General features: G+C 39.3%; 2 pseudogenes; both read left to right on the forward strand.

The window, feature by feature from the left end:
- LOC100592989 overlaps positions 1–13,654 on the forward strand; it is a 35,024-nt pseudogene extending 21,370 nt beyond the window's left edge.
- Positions 523–1,070, forward strand: LOC105738198 (annotated as a pseudogene).
- Positions 13,655–18,321: the final 4,667 nt, after the last annotated feature.

The following is an 18,321-nucleotide window of genomic DNA, read 5'->3' on the forward strand; positions in this document are numbered from 1 at the left end:
GTTCTCTGGAGACTCTCCCAGCACTCCCTCAACAAAGGGAGAAGAAAAACAAATTTTCCTTTGTCTTATGGTATGAGTTTATAGATTCTTGTTCTCCATAACTGGTAACTTCAAGTATTCTGTTTTATTTAAGAAGTACAGCAAAGGTCATGAGAAGCCTGAGCAGGCCTGAACTACAGCTGTCTGGACACCATAGTGAAGGTTATGAGATAAACCAGTGCAAGGCTCTTTTGAGCAAAACCTAGACAACAGACACCTTGTTTGCATAGCAATGGTCATGTGTAATCCTGAGTTATGAACCTGTTACAATTTGATTAACTGTCTTTGTCCTGCCTTTGTATCCCTGCTTTCATGGCAGTGTAAGCCTGCTTCAAGCTAGCACACCCTCTTTTTGAAGTGTGTATAAAAGTCAAATGGTGTCTTTGTTCTGGGCCCAGTTTTTCAGATGTTAAGTCTGCTGGGTTTGAGTGCACTCAATAAGGATCCTCCTGCTTTACTCCGAGGTCTCTCTTATCCTCCTGATTCCTGCAACACTTCCACATTGTTATTTGGCATTTGAACTGTTCTGGAAAAACAACTGTCTTATTCAGACTGCTATCCAATAAATTTGTAAATATCATACCTACCAAAGGCTTTAACACTAAGATAATTACAATAACCTTGGAAAATTCTAAAACAGTCACTTTTTACTTCTGGGATGTAGGTGGTCAGGAGAAATTAGGGACACTGTAGAAGTCATATACCAGATGCACAGATGGCATTATGTTTCTTGTAGACTCTGTTGATGTTGAAAGAAGAGAAGAATCCAAAGCTGAACTTTGTAAAATAACTGGGATATAAGAAAATCAAGATGTCCCTGTACTTACAGGTGCTAAGAAACAAGACTTGAAGAACCTGTCTCTCTCAGAAATTGAGAAATTGTTAGCAATGGCTGAACTGAGCCCATCAACTGCTTGGCATTTGCAGCCTACCTGTGCAATCATAGGACATGAAATGAAGGAGTTGAGAAACTCCATGATATGATGCTTAAAAGAAGAAAAATGTTGCAGTAATAGAAAAAGAGAAGATGAATATGATACTTTTTCTATATATGTGGAATAGATTTTTTTCTGGTCTGATTTTGACAAAAGGAAGAGTGTCTACTGCCTAGTTTTCCTGTGTGCCCTCCTGGGTGCTACTAACACTTCGTCTTGTTGAAGAATCAGATGCCCAGCTCTGTGGGTTTGTGGGAGATGTGTAAATGCAGTGATGCTTGAAGTCATCTCTTCTCCCTAGCCCACAAATATTTTGTACAATCATTTTGGGAAGTCAAGCAAGTATAGTAAATTGACCAGAATACAACTGTGGAAATTTGACGTTAAGCTTGTGAAATAAAACTTTAAAGAGTGACAAAAAGGAAGTTACCTGTTTATGGAGATAACTGGTTTTGGTGGATGAAACCAACACTGAGGAAAACTTAACAGAACATTGAGCTCACGTTGTGACTGCCCACGTCTTATTCAAATGCTCCTCTTTGCTTTCTGTCATCAAATCAACTGCTTAGACATATCTCTTCTGTGTATGGTTCTGTTTTCTTTTTTATTATTTTTTTCTTTTTTATTATTATTATACATTAAGTTTTAGGGTACATGTGAATAATGTGCAGGTTTGTTACATATGTATCCATGTGCCATGTTGGTGTGCTGCACCCATTAACTCGTCATTTAGCATTAGGTATATCTCCTAATGCTATCCCTCCCCCCTCCCCCCACCGCACAACAGTCCCTGGAGTGTGATGTTCCCCTTCCTGTGTCCATGTGTTCTCATTGTTCAATTCCCACCTATTAGTAAGAGCATGCGGTGTTTGGTTTTTTGTCCTTGCGATAGTTTACTGAGAATGATGATTTCCAGTTTCATCCATGTCCCTACAAAGGTCATGAACTCATCATTTTTTATGGCTGCATAGTATTCCATGGTGTATATGTGCCACATTTTCGTAATCCAGTCTATCATTGTTGGACATTTGGGTTGGTTCCAAGTCTTTGCTGTTGTGAATAGTGCCGCAATAAACATACATGTGCATGTGTCTTTATAGCAGCATGATTTATTGTCCCCTGGGTATATACCCAGTAATGGGATGGCTGGGTCAAATAGTATTTCTAGTTCTAGATCCCTGAAGAATCGCCACACTGACTTCCACAATGGTTGAACTAGTTTACAGTCCCACCAACAGTGTAAAGGTGTTGCTATTTCTCCACGTCCTCTCCAGCACCTGTTGTTTCCTGACTTTTTAATGATGGCCATTCTAACTGGTGTGAGATGGTATCTCATTGTGATTTTGATATGCATTTCTCTGATGGCCAGTGATGATGAGCATTTTTTCATGTGTTTGTTGGCTGCATAAATGTCTTCTTTTGAGAAGTGTCTGGTCATGTCCTTCGCCCACTTTTTGATGGGGTCGTTTGTTTTTTTCTTGTAAATTTGTTTGAGTTCATTGTAGATTCTGGATATTAGCCCTTTGTAAGATGAGTAGGTTGCGAAAATTTTCTCCCATTTTTTAGGTTGCCTGTTCACTCTGATGGTGGTTTCTTTTGCTGTGCAGAAGCTCTTTGTTTAATTAGATCCCATTTGTCAATTTTGGCTTTTGTTGCCAATGCTTTTGGTGTTTTAGACATGAAGTCCTTGCCCATGCCTATGCCCTGAATGGTATTGCCTAGGTTTCCTTCTAGGGTTTTTATGGTTTTAGGTCTAACATGTAGGTCTTTAATCCATCTTGAATTAATTTTTGTATAAGGTGTAAGGAAGGGATCCAGTTTCAGGTTTCTACATATGGCTAGCCAATTTTCCCAGCACCATTTATTAAATAGGGAATCCTTTCCCCATTGCTTGTTTTTGTCAGGTTTGTCAAAGATCAGATAGTTGTAGATATGCGGCATTATTTCTGAGGGCTCTGTTCTGTTCCATTGATCTATATCTCTGTTTTGGTACCAGTACCATGCTGTTTTGCTTACTGTAGCCTTGTAGTATAGTTTGAAGTCACGTAGCATGATGCCTCCAGCTTTGTTCTTTTGGCTTAGGATTGACTTGGCAATGGGGGCTCTTTTTTGGTTCCATGTGAACTTTAAAGTAGTTTTTTCCAATTCTGTGAAGAAAGTCATTGGTAGCTTGATGGGGATGGCATTGAATCTGTAAATTACCTTGGGCTGTAAGGCCATTTTCACGATATTGATTCTTCCAACCCATGAGCAGGGAATGTTCTTCCATTTGTTTGTATCCTCTTTGATTTCATTGAGCAGTGGTTTGTAGTTCTCCTTGAAGAGGTCCTTCACGTCCCTTGTAAGCTGGATTCCTAGGTATTTTATTCTCTTTGAAGCAATTGTGAATGGAGTGCACCCATGATTTGGCTCTCTGTTTGTCTGTTATTGGTGTATAAGAATGCGTGTGATTTTTGTACATTGATTTTGTATCCTGAGACTTTGCTGAAGTTGCTTATCAACTTAAGGAGATTTTGGGCTGAGACGATGGGGTTTTCTAGATATACAATCATGTCATCTGCAAACAGGGACAATTTGACTTCCTCTTTTCCTAATTGAATACCCTTTATTTCCTTCTCCTGCCTGATTGCCCTGGCCAGAACTTCCAACACCATGTTGAATAGGAGTGGTGACAAAGGGCATCCCTGTCTTTTGCCAGTTTTCAAAGGGAATGCTTCCAGTTTTTGCCCCTTCAGTATGATATTGGCTGTGGGTTTGTCATAGATAGCTCTTATTATTTTGAGATACATCCCATCAATGCCTAATTTATTGAGTTTTTAGCATGAAGCTTTGTTGAATTTTGTCAAAGGCCTTTTCTGCATCTATTGAGATAATCATGTGGTTTTCGTCTTTGATTCTGTTTATATGCTGGATTACATTTATTGATTTGCATATGTTGAACCAGCCTTGCATCCCAGGGATGAAGCCTACTTGATCATTGTGGATAAGCCTTTTGATGTGCTGCTGGATTTGGTTTGCCAGGATTTTATTGAGGATTTTTGCATCAATGTTCATCAAGGATATTGGTCTAAAATTCTCTTTTTTGGTTATGTCTCTGCCAGGCTTTGGTATCAGGATGATGCTGGCCTCATAAAATGAGTTAGGGAGGATTCACTCTTTTTCTATTGATTGGAATAGTTTCAGAAGGAATGGTACCAGTTCTTCCTTGTACCTCTGGTAGAGTTCGGCTGTGAATCCATCTGGTCCTGGACTCTTTTTGGTTGGTAAGCTATTGATTATTGCCACAATTTCAGAGCCTGTTATTGGTCTATTCAGAGATTCAACTTCTTCTTGGTTTAGTCTCGGGAGGGTGTATGTGTCAAGGAATTTATTCATTTCTTCTAGATTTTCTAGTTTATTTGCGTAGAGGTGTTTGTAGTATTCTCTGATGGTAGTTTGTATTTCTGTGGGATCGGTGGTGGTATCCCCTTTATCATTTTTTATTGCATCTATTTGATTCTTCTCTCTTTTCTTCTTTATTAGTCTTGCTAGCGGTCTATCAATTTTGTTGATCTTTTCAGAAAACCAGCTCCTGGATTCATTAATTTTTTGAAGGGTTTTTTGTGTCTCTATTTCCTTCAGTTCTCCTCTGATTTTAGTTATTTCTTGCTGTCTGCTAGCTTTTGAATGTGTTTGCTCTTGCTTTTCTAGTTCTTTTAATTGTGATGTTAGGGTGTCAATTTTGGATCTTTCCTGCTTTCTCTTGTGGGCATTTAGTGCTGTAAATTTCCCTTGACACACTGCTTTGAATGTGTTCCAGAGATTCTGGTATGTTGTGTCTTTGTTCTTGTTGGTTTCAAAGAACATCTTTATTTCTGCCTTCATTTCGTTATGTACCCAGTAGTCATTCAGGAGGAGCTTGTTCAGTTTCCATGTAGTTGAGCAGTTTTGAGTGAGTTTCTTAGTCCTGAGCTCTAGTTTGATTGCACTGTGGTCTGAGAGTTTGTTATAATTTCTGTTCTTTTACATTTGCTGAGGAGTGCTTTACTTCCAACTATGTGGTCAGTTTTGGAATAGGTGTGGTGTGGTACTGAAAAAAATGTATATTCTGTTGATTTGGGGTGGAGAGTTCTGTAGATGTCTATTCGGTCTGCTTGGTGCAGAGCTGAGTTCAATTCCTGGGTATCCTTGTTAACTTTCTGTGTCATTGATCTGTCTAATGACAGTGGGGTGTTAAAGTCTCCCATTATTATTGTGTGGGAGTCTAAGTCTCTTTGTAGCTCACTCATGACTTGCTTTATGAATCTGGCTGCCCCTGTATTGGGTGCATATATATTTAGGATAGTTAGCTCTTCTTGTTGAATTGATCCCTTTACCATTATGTAATGGCCTTCTTTGTCTCTTTTGATCTTGGTTGGTTTAAAGTCTGTTTTATCAGAGACTAAGATTGCAACCCCTGCCTTTTTTTGTTTTCCATTTGCTTGGTAGGTCTTCCTCCATCCTTTTATTTTGAGCCTATTGTGTCTCTGCACGTGGGATGGGTTTCCTGAGTACAGCACACTGATGGGTCTTGACTCCTTATCCACTTTGCCAGTCTGTGTGTTTTAATTGGAGCATTTAGTCCATTTACATTTAAAGTTAATATTGTTATGTGTGAATTTGATCCTGTCATGATGATGTTAGCTGGTTATTTTGCTCATTAGTTGATGCAGTTTCTTCCTAGCCTTGATGGTCTTTACAATTTGGCTTGATTTTGCAGTGGCTGGTACCAGTTGTTCCTTTCCATGTTTAGTGCCTCCTTCAGGACCTCTTTTAGGGCAGGCCTGGTGGTGACAAAATCTCTCAGCATTTGCTTGTCTGTAAAGTATTTTATTTCTCCTTCACTTATGAAGCTTAGTTTGGCTGGATATGAAAGTCTGGGTTGAAAATTCTTTTCTTTAAGAATGTTGAATATTGACCCCCACTCTCTTCTGGCTTGTAGAGTTTCTGCAGAGAGATCAGCTGTTAGTCTGATGGGCTTCCCTTTGTGGGTAACCCGACCTTTCTCTCTGGCTGCTTTTAACATTTTTTCCTTCATTTCAACTTTGGTGAATCTGACAATTATGTGTCTTGGAGTTGCCCTTCTCGAGGAGTATCTTTGTGGCGTTCTCTGTATTTCCTGAATCTGAATGTTGGCCTGCCTTGCTAGATTGGGGAAGCTCTCCTGGATAGTATCCTGCAGAGTGTTTTCCAACTTGGTTCCATTCTCCCCGTCACTTTCAGGTACACCAATCAGACGTAGATTTGGTCTTTTCACATAGTCCCATATTTCTTGGAGGCTTTGTTCATTTCTTTTTATTCTTTTTTCTCTAAACTTCCCTTCTCACTTCATTCATTTCATCTTCCATCACTGATACCCTTTCTTCCAGTTGATTGCATCAGCTCCTGAGGCTTCTGCATTCTTCACGTAGTTCTCGCATCATGGCTTTCAGCTCCATCAGCTCCTTTATGCACTTCTCTGTATTGGTTATTCTAGTTATACATTTGTCTAATTTTTTTTTCAAAGTTTTTAATTTCTTTGCCATTGGTTTGAATTTCCTCCTGTAGCTCAGAGTAGTTTGATTGTCTGAAGCCTTCTTCTCTCAACTCGTCAAAGTCATTCTCCATCCAGCTTTGTTCTGTTGCTGGTGAGGAACTGCATTCCTTTGGAGGAGGAGAGGCTTTCTGCTTTTTAGAGTTTCCAGTTTTTCTGCTCTGTTTTTTCCCCATCTTTTGGTTTTATCTACTTTTGGTCTTTGATGATGGTGATGTACAGATGGGTTTTTGGTGTGGATGTCCTTTCTGTTTGTTAGTTTTCCTTCTAACAGACAGGACCCTCCACTGCAGGTCTATTGGAGTTTGCTAGAGGTCCACTCCAGACCCTGTTTGCCTGGGTGTCAGCAGTGGTGGCTGCAGAACAGTGGATTTTCATGAACCACAGATACTGCTACCTGATCGTTCCTCTGGAAGTTTTGTCTCAGAGGAGTACCCGGCCGTGTGCGGTGTCAGTCTGCCCCTACTGGGGGTTGCCTCCCAGTTAGGCTGCTTGGGGGTCAGGGACCCACTTGAGGAGGCAGTCTGCCTGTTCTCAGATCTCCAACTGTGTGCTGGGAGAACCACTACTTTCTTAAAGCTGTCAGACAGGGACATTTAATTCTGCAGATGTTACTGCTGTCTTTTTGTCTGTGCCCTGCCCCCAGAGGTGGAGCCTACAGAGGCAGGCAGGCCTCCTTGGGCTGTGGTGGGCTCCACCCAGTTCGAGCTTCCTGGCTGCTTTGTTTACCTGAGCAAGCCTGGGCAATGGCAGGTGCCCCTCCTGCAGCCTCGCTGCTGCCTTGCAGTTTGATCTCAGACTGCTGTGCTAGCAATCAGTGCGACTCCGTGGGCGTAGGACCCTCCAAGCCAGGTGTGGGATATAACCTCCTGGTGTGCCGTTTTTTAAGCCCATCGGAAAAGCCCAGTATTAGGGTGGGAGTGACCCAATTTTCCAGGTGCTGTCTGTCACCCCTTTCTTTGACTAGGAAAGGGAACTCCCTGACCCCTTGTGCTTCCCGAGTGAGGCAATGCCTTTCCCTGCTCTGGCTCGTGCACCGTGCACTGCACCCACTGTCTGGCACTCCCTAGTGAGAGGAACCTGGTACCTCAGATGGAAATGCAGAAATCACCAGTCTTCTGCATGGCTCATGCTGGGAGCTGTAGACCAGAGCTCTTGCTATTTGGCCATCTTGGCTCCACCCCGCTATGGTCCTGTTTTCTGACTTACTTTTTTACAACTTAGAGTCAATGAGTACAGGTCTACAGATGAAACATGTAGTATTTAAAATGTATGTATTTGGTAATATAATAATACAAAGTCATGATTTTCAATTAAAAAGTTAAGGAATTAATGTGGTTTTAATATTAATTTCCTCTATTATGACAATTTTCAAACTTGTGAGAAATTTGAAGGGATAATATAGGACATCCATGTTACCATCTATATCCAAAATTATTGACACTTTGCCACCAACCTGATAAATATATAGGCATACATATGTGAATATATATGCCTGCATGTAGTATTTGTAGAATTTCTTCAAAGTTAACTGTAGTGATCACAATTCACCTCTACAGATCTTTCAAAGCTAGCATAGGAATGAAGATATTCTCCCAGTAACAGTACAGCTGTTATATCTAAGGAAGTACCAATAATGACCTCAGATTATTTAATACCCCGTCTGTATTGAGATTTACCATTGTTTCCTTGAATGGTCTTTTATAACTCTTATTTTTAACTATAAACAGCAGATGAAAAAAATTAAAGATACCATATAATATAAAAAGATATTAAGTACTAAAAGTATATCTAATAAAAGATGTGTACAACTTCTACAGAGAAAATTATAAAACAATGAGAGATGTTAAATAAGTGGTAAATAAATATGTATCATGAAAAAAAATCCAATTGTGACTTTCATCTTACCGTACTTTGATCAGTTAACTTTTTTTTTAATGTTTTCAAAGGTACTTTTCTATAAATTAGAAGTTATACTTGAATGCTTTATGTCATCGAGGTTAAACATTTTTGGAGATAAACTGTCTCTACCTTGCTGTATCCCTGAAATTACACCACAGTAGCCAGCATGAAATGACAGATTGCCCCACAATTAGTCATGCTAATTTTGATCACTTGGTTAATGGTGGCCAGATCTAATCTTCATAGAGATGTGTTTTCCCCTTTGCAATTACTAGTAATCTGCTGGATGATAATTATCAAGAGGGGAAGTTATATCCCACAACATATTTCCACATAATGATTGAGTATATAGCAATGATGTTTTAATTTTTTGTATTGTATTACTATTTTATTATTGTATTTGTTCTTTCCTTGGGGCTTTAAAGTAATTACTTTCAATTTTAACTACTATTTTTGTTACTTTCAATTTTAACTACTAATAAAATGTTATTACATTTTATTATGAAAAAAAATCCCTCACCAAGAAAAGAAATAGTTATTCCTCTCAGAAATGCTAAAAGCTTAACTCTTTCCCTTTAATTATTCTATCCTAGAAAGAAATTACTGCAATAATCACCTTCAGTGGAGGCAAATATTTTTGCTCTCTCTTTTAATCACTCATGATTATGAACCCATGAATTGTTTTTGCTATAATTTATGATTGATTTTACTTATTGTTTTTGATGTTCAAATCTGTACAAACATTACCAGTAATATTCCTATAAAACTACTTCTTTTGCATTTTAAACCTGGCCTCATGAGTCTTTGAAGAAATTTTTACTTTCTGGCACAATTTGATGTCCAAAGCTCAGAATCCTACCCTATCCCAGAGCTGGAATTGGCTGCGTGCCCCTCTAGTGGTCAAAGGTAATTAGATACTGGATCTGGTCCATGGAGTTGCATGTGCTCAGAAATGACATTTCTATGTATACTTTTAGGAAACAGCAATATAAAATTTATTTTGATGGAAAAGATAATTACTTGACAGTGAGATTGTCAGTTCAAATTTGATGCTACACATATTTATTCACCTTTTTTTTACTTTAATCTGTAATCTTTTTATATTAACATAACGGTTTCATATTATCTGATGTTTTTCTATCTTTGTCATCTGCAGGTGGAATGTCATCCTTACCTCAACAAAGCAAACTGCTGGATTTCCACAAGTCAAAAGACATTGTTCTGGTTGCCCATAGTGCTCTGGGAACCCAACGACATGAACTATGGTGATAAGAGCATCAGGAAGTTTACCTAAAATGCCATTTTGATGAAGTATTTTAATTATATGGTACTCTCTTTCCTGGAGTTCACTCTCAGTGAGTCAAGATAAGGTGAGAATTTGCATTTCTGACGAGATCCCAGGTGATGCTGCTGCTGCTGTTCAGGGGCCTCATTTGAGATGCTCTGGTGCAGAATGAACACCTTAGTCTGTTTAGGGAGCCACCTAACAAACTGAATCCAGCCTCAGGGCTTCAGCATTTCTGTGTTTCCTTCCAGGGTGGACCAGAACTCACCAGTTCTTTTGGAGGACCCATTTCTTTGTGTCATGGCAAAAAAGCCCAAGTGACCCCAGCCCTGATTGCCCTGTGCTACCAGCTGCAGTCTGGGGCTGTGGTCCTGGTCAAGAGCTCCAATGAACAGCAGATCAGAGAGAACATGCAGATGAGGAGTTGGGTGGGCATTAGGACTCCTGCATCGTGTCCTTCACACATGTGCTTCTTGTAAGGCGAGAGCAGGATACTGTTGGACTAAGTCCATTTCCTGGGCGTTTCCTATGCACAAATGCTTTGTGTGCATCCTAAAGGTTTTCTACTCTACCACAGAAGAGGCAGCATGGGTGGAGAGAATTAGGATGGGACCAAAACCAGAGATTTGGGTTTCAACATTAAGTTGGCAATTTATTACGCATCCCTGTGCTAGGAACATCTGCTTTTCTTGATTTTCTGAAATGAGGAGTGGGATTAGGTGTTCTCTAGTCTCCAAATCATTGCTGATTTTTTTCATTTGCTTGTTTACTTAGTATAAATTTCATATATTCTCTTAGAGTTTTCTTCATAGTAGTGCGTGTTGAAGTCGTTAGGTATTTTTATTAGGTTGCTTGTCTTTTTCTATGTGTAGAAGACCATAATTATACTAATACATTTGCCCCAGAAAAAGCGTTTCCTGATCAACTGTTCTACTTGCTCACCTCATGACCCCTGAATACTGTCTATTTGCAGCTGTGTTTGCTTGTCGTTATAAAAAATGTGTTCTGACTAATCTTTGAGATACATAGATGTTATGCTCAGAGTTCTACCCTTTGAATAAATTTCTCTTACTTAAGTCTAGGTTCGTTTCTTGAATGGGATTGTTCCATGTTTCAAGGCTTGCTCAGTCTAAGGCTGGATCAAGTTCCCTAGGAAGTGGGGAAACAAGAGCCTGACCAAGTGTAGTCAAGTTCAGGTGGCATGTATTGTGTCTACACTTTCTTTTCCATTTTAAAACAAGTGATTTCCTTTTTCTGTCTTAAGCAATTTTCTAGAAATATTTTAGATTGATGAGTGCACATCTTTCTTTTGAGAAGTGGTGCAGAGTAGAAGAGGGGTGGGATGGAGAAGAGGCAGAGCTCAGGTGGAAGAGGTCCCAGGCCAGGTGCACCTGGAAGCCAATGAGGATAGAAATGCCTCCCCTAATGCCATCCTTGCCTTTGCCCCTTGTGAAGTCCTTGGATTCCCAGGTAGAAGGTGCTGTCCTGGGAAAGGTTAATGTGAGTATTGCCTGCCTTTCAGGTTTTTGACCTTGAGTTGACTCCAGAGGACATAAAAGCCATTGATGGCCTCAATGGAAATCTCCGACATGCTAAGTTACAATTGTAAGTGATGCTTGCATATTTTTTCACAGACCATTTTCTGCAGGACACACAGAAACAGAGGGACACATCTTTCCTACCTCAGGAAGACAGGCCTGAATTCAGGTATGGGGTGAAACAGGAGATTCATTGTAGCCCTCAGACCACAGGTTTCCTCCAGGGCTTAATTTCTGACCCAACAGGAATGTCGATCTGTAAGTAACACTGCCTATGTCTGCACCATTGTGAATCCACTGTTTTTGATGCCTTTACTACCTGTACCTGGGTCCTACACCCTCTTACCCTTTAGACTAGAAGGCACAGAGCTGTCTTAATTTATGCTAAAAAAAAGAAAAATTAATATGATAATAACAAATATGTAATAATGACTCAAACCTGGTCCATCTTCGTGTCTCCACCAAGGCAACATAAGACATAATTTTAATATTTTTATGGAGATGGGCCCAGGTAGGTAAATGTGCATAGGTCCTAGGGAAGTCACAGTGGGCTCTGCTTCCATGTCCTCCCCTAAGAGTCCAGTGGCATTTCTTCTTAATGTGGCATTACCTTTTTAGGACACCACTTATATCTCCCAAATTTATGTCTTCCTTGGCTTTCTTTGCCTGTCACAACTCTCATTTGCTCAGCTATATAAATCTCACCAACCTGAATGATAAACGAATTAAGAAATTAATAGACTCCCAGTGCTAGTGACTGAGGTGTCCCCTATGGCCTCTACCAAGATAAGATCCTCTGGAGTTTCTCTGGATCCTCAAGGCAAGACTCTTACTCCAGTGTCATCTTTGTCCATCTGAATCCCATCTCTGGGGAACCCAACATCCCTTGACTTTGGTTTGTTCACAAATATGACATTCCATTGGATCAACTGTGGCAGGATCTCAGGATTGAGGAAAAAGAAGAGAAATCAAACACAAAGAAGTTTGGAGGGGAGTGTAGAAATAGGGAAAAAATGAAATTTTTTATGAGTGTTTGCACCCGATAGGGATTTTATATGCAAAAATCAAAGAAAGAAAAACCTCTGCGTCTTTTTATGCTGCACTTAAAAAAAAAATACCTGGATTGTTTTAGAGCATATTAACTTAAAATTCTATTTATAATCCCTTGATTCATTTTATTACTTATACATTACATATATAATATATAATATTGTAATTAGCATGGCTTGGAAATATATGCTCATTTTGCTGCTTAGCAATGTAATAGCATCGTATTTTCCACTACTACACTCCAAACTGGTAGAATAATTACCAAAAACTAAAATAAAATAAAAATATGACTATTTCAGAAATAGGGAAAAAATTTTAGTTATGAGAATAAAGATTCAGTCCCCCCCAAAAGTATGTGAACAGTTTCTCTTCTTTTTGTGAAACCATACCAGGATTCTGAGAGAAGACATTTTTGAATGAACAAAAATGTGGGAAGTGACTTTTATATACTGAAAGGCTTTAAGTAGAAATCTGTGGTCTCCCTCATGAGAGTGTTTAGCCTTGTCTTACTCATCTCTGTGACCCTATTCAATATCACAGCTCCTGGCACACTAACTGCTGAAAAGGTGCTCATTATTGACACTCAATTGGAAAGGACAAATTATAAAAATGAAAAGAAAGAACACAGGAAAAGGAAAACAAATAATACTACTATTACTGAATAACAAGAATTCTTACAATTAATCAGACGGTAATCACTTTTTGCTGAGACCAGCTTGGTCGTGGAGACCCTAACCCAGCGGCACTACAGGAATTAAAGACACACACACAGAAATATAGAGTACGGAGTGGGAATTGGGGCTGACAGCCTTCAGAGCTGAGAGCCACAAACAGAGTTTTACCCACATATTTATCAACAGCAAGCCAGTGATAAGCATTGTTTCTATAGATTATAGATTAACTAAAATGGGAAACAAAGGGATGGGCTCTGGCTAGTTATCTGCAGCAGGAACATGTCCTTACGTCACAGATTGCTCGCTATTGTTTGTGGTTTAAGAATGCCTTAAGTGGTTTTCTGCCCTGGGTGGGCCAGCTGTTCCTTGCCCTCATTCCGGTAAACCAACAAACTTCAGTGTGGGTGTCATAGCCATCATGAGCATGTCACAGTGCTGCAGAGATTTGTTTATGGCCAGTTTTGGGGCCTGTCTATGGCCAGATTTGGGGGCCTGTTCCCAACAACTTTTTGCATGTCTGGATATTAGAGATCCATGTTATGGGATGCTAGCAAACCCTCACTGTACCTTCAGAAAAACACTTGCATTCACAGAGTGGGAAAAGAATTATAAATTAATATTCTTTTTTCTATTTCAATGCTGCTAATCACCCTTGTTATCCATTTTCTGAAGAATATTGACCATGAGCTATTGAGCGATACTAGCAGAATTTCTTCCTTTTACGCATCTTGGAGAGGATCTCTGTATTTGGTGAGGGGATTAGAAAGCAGAGTTTATAGTTTCTGTTTGCCTGCCTTTCACTTCTTCACTTTATGAAATAACAAAGATTTGAATATGAGGATGTTTGTTTTTCTAATTATTAAAAAGTGTGCATAAATAACAAATATTTAGAAAATAGAAAAGATAGAGAACAAAAATAATGTGTAATTCTTCCATTCCAGAATACTTTACATTTGGCATATTTTTCTTCATAATTTTCCTATGCAAATATTTATGCTTGTTTTGTGCATTTTTACAATCATGAAATCATCTTCTACATGTAAATTATGTACTTTTATATATAACAGAACAAGTATTTTTCCAAGCTATCAAATATTATTCAAAAATTTCAAAACTATATTTTACTGATTTTAAAGCAGTGCATCTCATTAATTTATTAAGGTTCTTAATCATCTACCCACGTTCTGGCATGGTGTTAGTTCTTGCATATTGTGCCATTCATTCATTTATTCATCTAGCAAAACTTTATTGAATATTCATTGTGTGCCAAACATTGTTTTGTCAATAAATAAAGTAGGCAAAAATGAAATAAAAATGTAAATGCCTTGAGTTTATAGTCTGGTAGAGGATGTAGATTATGAATGAAACAAACCCTGTAAGGAGTGTGTAATTGATCAAAATTGGTATATGCCTATTGGGAGACCATTCTGCAAGGTCTTTCACATTTCTACACATTTGATAAGTAGGGGGCACTGACTTCCCTGCATTCCACCCTTTTTTTCTTTAAAGAAATTTATAGAGTGAACAGTGTTGGCATATAGAGATAGTATTTTTCTCCAAGGAAATGGAAGGCATGTTTACTGTCCAGTAATAGAAAGAAAACAAAATATATCCCTCCAGTCAAATGGCAGCTATAGGGGCCAAGGGAAAACTTCCCTTTTGCTCTCTGATGTTTCACTAAAAATCAATTGATGAAAGGAAGATTAATAAGAGAACCAACATACAATTCTATTAATGCCAGGACTCAGCAAACAATGCCCCACATAAAGGCTTCAGAAGCAAAAGTTTTTTTCTGAGATTCTCTCGCCCTCTTATATCTCAATCCTCTTTTCCTCTAAACTAGCTACAGAAACTAGAATCTTTCTTCCCCAAGGTAGGTCATAGGAATCAGAATCCATTTTTTCCCAAAGCCAGCCATAAAAACTAAAGATACTACTCTAACTTTCCCTCCACCTTTCTGTGTAAATTATGGCCATAAAAATAATTATCTGACCTATCTTGTTGGACTCTAGGTCCTAAGACTCCCATTTCACAGAAGGCCCTGCCCCACAGCCAGAAGGAAAGAATGCTACTTAGGCCAAGAAGAATCTAGACACACAGGTTGTACAAGACATAAAGTCAACAGAAATTACCTTGAAGCTTTAAGTTTAATGTCTGCTTTGCTGGAATTCTGATTTCCATGAGTCCTGTTTCCCCTGTCCCTACCCCTGCCTTTTTTTGGTTAACTTCCCTTTTGAAAAAGGAATGTTTACCCACAATGGATAACATGGTTGTACTTTGAAAGTAAATAACTTGTTTTTGACTTCATAGGCTGATAACTGGCAGGAAGTTGACTTGAGTCTGATATGAATTTTTATACTTTGGAATTTTAAGTTGGTGCTAGACCAAGTCACAACTCTTGGGAACTATTGGGATGAAATGGCTACATTTTGCATGTAAGAATAACGTGAGGTTATGGATCAGGGGCAGAATGCTATGGTTGGCATATTTGACCCTCCTAACCATATGCTGAATTTTCAATGTAGGAGGTGGGGCCTAGTGAAGTCATTATGGTCATGGGGGCAGATCTCTCATGAATGGCTTGGTCCTCTCCCTGCAGTAACAAGTGAATTCTGGCTTTATTACTTTTTTCATAGCTGCTTGTTAAAAAGAGCCTGGCACCTTACTTTCCTCTCTCACTCTGTGAACTCAGAACATGCTGGCTCTCCTTTCCTTTCTGCCATGAGTGGAAGCAGCCTGAAGCCCTCACCAAAGGCCTAAGAGATGCCAATGCTATGCTTCTTGTACAGCCACCAGACTGTGAGCTAATAAACCTGTTCTTTATAAATACTCAGCTTTAGGTATTCCTTTATAGCAACACAATGGACTAAGACAGTTTCTAATTTCTCTACACACCTAGAACCAGCATGTCCTGAGTGGGTGATTTTAATACCTGGTAATCACAGACATACCATTTGTGACAAAGCTTTCCAAATTGGAGACAATCTGGAGGGTATCAATCCTACCCCAGGTCCTGGCTTGCTTCAGGAATCCTCGATTGAGGGTGGATATGTTTCTTCCCATATCTCCATGAACCAGTATCTCCTATAGTTGAAAACCACCCTGGAGCCAAATGTACAAATAGTCTTGTTCTCTGAGGGCAGCTGAAGTCCGTTACCTCATTGTTTGCTCCTGAATCCTCATTTTGGCTCAGGAAACTAACATTTAAAAGTGGTTAAGCGGTGAATTAAATGTGGCTATTTTGTAGACTCGTGTTTAGGAAGCACCTTTTAACCCTTTTTCTGTTTAAAAAAAAAAAAAAGCTCACTGCCAGTGCTCATTTAATTTTACATAAACACACTTTTTGGGGCTGAAGCAAATCTGACTTATTTTCAATGTAAAAATATAAAAACTGTTCTTGGAGTTATTTCTAAAGAGAACTAACATCAGAATTATATGAATCATCAGAATCATCTATTTTGGGGAGATTGGATTCATCAAATGAATCTTTGGCCATCAAGTGTTGGAAAATGATGTTAACATCACGCATAGGAATGCTACGTGTTCCAGGATTTAACATTTCCAGTGATCAAGAATTACTATATTTGTAAGTCATTCACAGATGGTTCTGCATGATATGCAGGGGCCACCCAAAAGTGGATAGCTGCAGCACTACAGCCCCTTTGTAGGACATCCCTGAAGGACAGCAGTGAAGGGAAATCTTCCCAGTGGGCAGAACTTCAAGCAGTGCACCTGGTTGTGCACTTTGCATGGAAGGAGAAATGACCAGATATGTGATTATATAGTGATTCATGGCCCGTAGCTAATATTTTGGCTGGATGGTCAGGGACTTGGAAGAAGCATGATTAGAAAGTTGGTGACAGTGCTTTGCAGGGATGGGGCAAAGTTCTCCAGAAGGCTGTGTATGCCCTGAATCAGTATCCAATGTATTAGTACTGTTTCTCTCATAGCCAGGATTCATGGTCCAGAAATCAAGGGGTGGAAGTGGCACCACTCAGCATAACCCCTAGTGATCCACTAACAAAATTTTTGCTTCCTGTTCCCATGACATCACTTTCTGCTGGCCTAGAGATCTTAGTTCTAGAGGGAAGAACGCTGCCACCAGGAGACACAATGACAATTCCAGTAAACTAAAAGTTAAGATAGTCATCTGGACACTTTGGGTTCCTCCTACCTTTAAGTCAACAGGGAAAGAAGGGAGTTACAGTGTTGGCTGGGGTGACTGACGTGGGCTGCCAAGATGAAATCAGTCTACTACTTCACAACAGAGGTAACGAAGAGTATGCATTAGGGCATCGCTTAGTATTACCATGCTGTGTGATTAAGGTCAATGGGAAACTACAACAGCCCAATCCAGCAGGACTATAAGTGACCCAGACCCTTCAAAAATGAAGGTTTGGGTCACTCCACCAGGAAAGAAACATGACCTGCTGAGGTGCTTGTATATCAGGTATACAAAGGTATACATAATGGGTAGTAGAAGAAGGTAGTCATCAATACTGGCTATGACCATGTGACCAGCTGCAGAAAAGAGGACTGTAATTGTCATGAATATTTCCTCCTTTTGTTAAAACCATATTTGTGCATATATATACTTGTACTAAAAGAAATCATTTTATTTCCTTATCATGTGACATAAGATTTATTGACTTCACATCAGCATTTAAGTATTGTTTACTTTATGTAATAGTATTTGGGGTGGGGATTGGTGCATTTCCAGTTGTAGGAAGGATAGTTGTATTATGTTAGGCATAATTATGACCTTATTATTGTATTTATCTGAATACTATGTATGATCTCAGGAGATGTGTATGGGTTCAAGTTAACAAAGGGTAGACTTGGGATGGTTAGTTCTGAGTGCCAACTTCATTGGATTGAAGAATACAGTGTTGATCCTGGGTGTGTTTCTGAGGGTGCGGCCAAAAGAGATTAACATTTGAGTCTGTGGGCTAGAAAAGGCAGACCCACCCTTAATCTGGGTGGGCAGAATCTAATCAGCTGTCAGCATGGCTAGAATATAAGCAGGCAGAAAAACATGAGAGATTGGCCTAGCCTCACAGTCTATATCTTTCTCCTGTGCTAGATGCTTCCTTCCCTTGAACATCATACTCCAAATTCTTCAGTTTTGGAACTTGGGCTGGCTCTCTTTGCTCCTCAGCCTACAGATGGCCTGTTGTGGGACCTTGTGATCACGTGAGTTCATACTTAGTAAACTCCCTTTTATATATAATATATATATTCCACTAGTGCTGTCCCTCTGGAGAACCCTAATACACTATTCTAGATGCTACTAAGAACATTCATGACTCATGAAAGGAGGGCAAAATACACACTTGAACAGGAGTTT

This window comes from Nomascus leucogenys, chromosome 9 (assembly GCF_006542625.1).
Source record: "Nomascus leucogenys isolate Asia chromosome 9, Asia_NLE_v1, whole genome shotgun sequence".
Lineage (NCBI taxonomy): Eukaryota > Metazoa > Chordata > Mammalia > Primates > Hylobatidae > Nomascus > Nomascus leucogenys.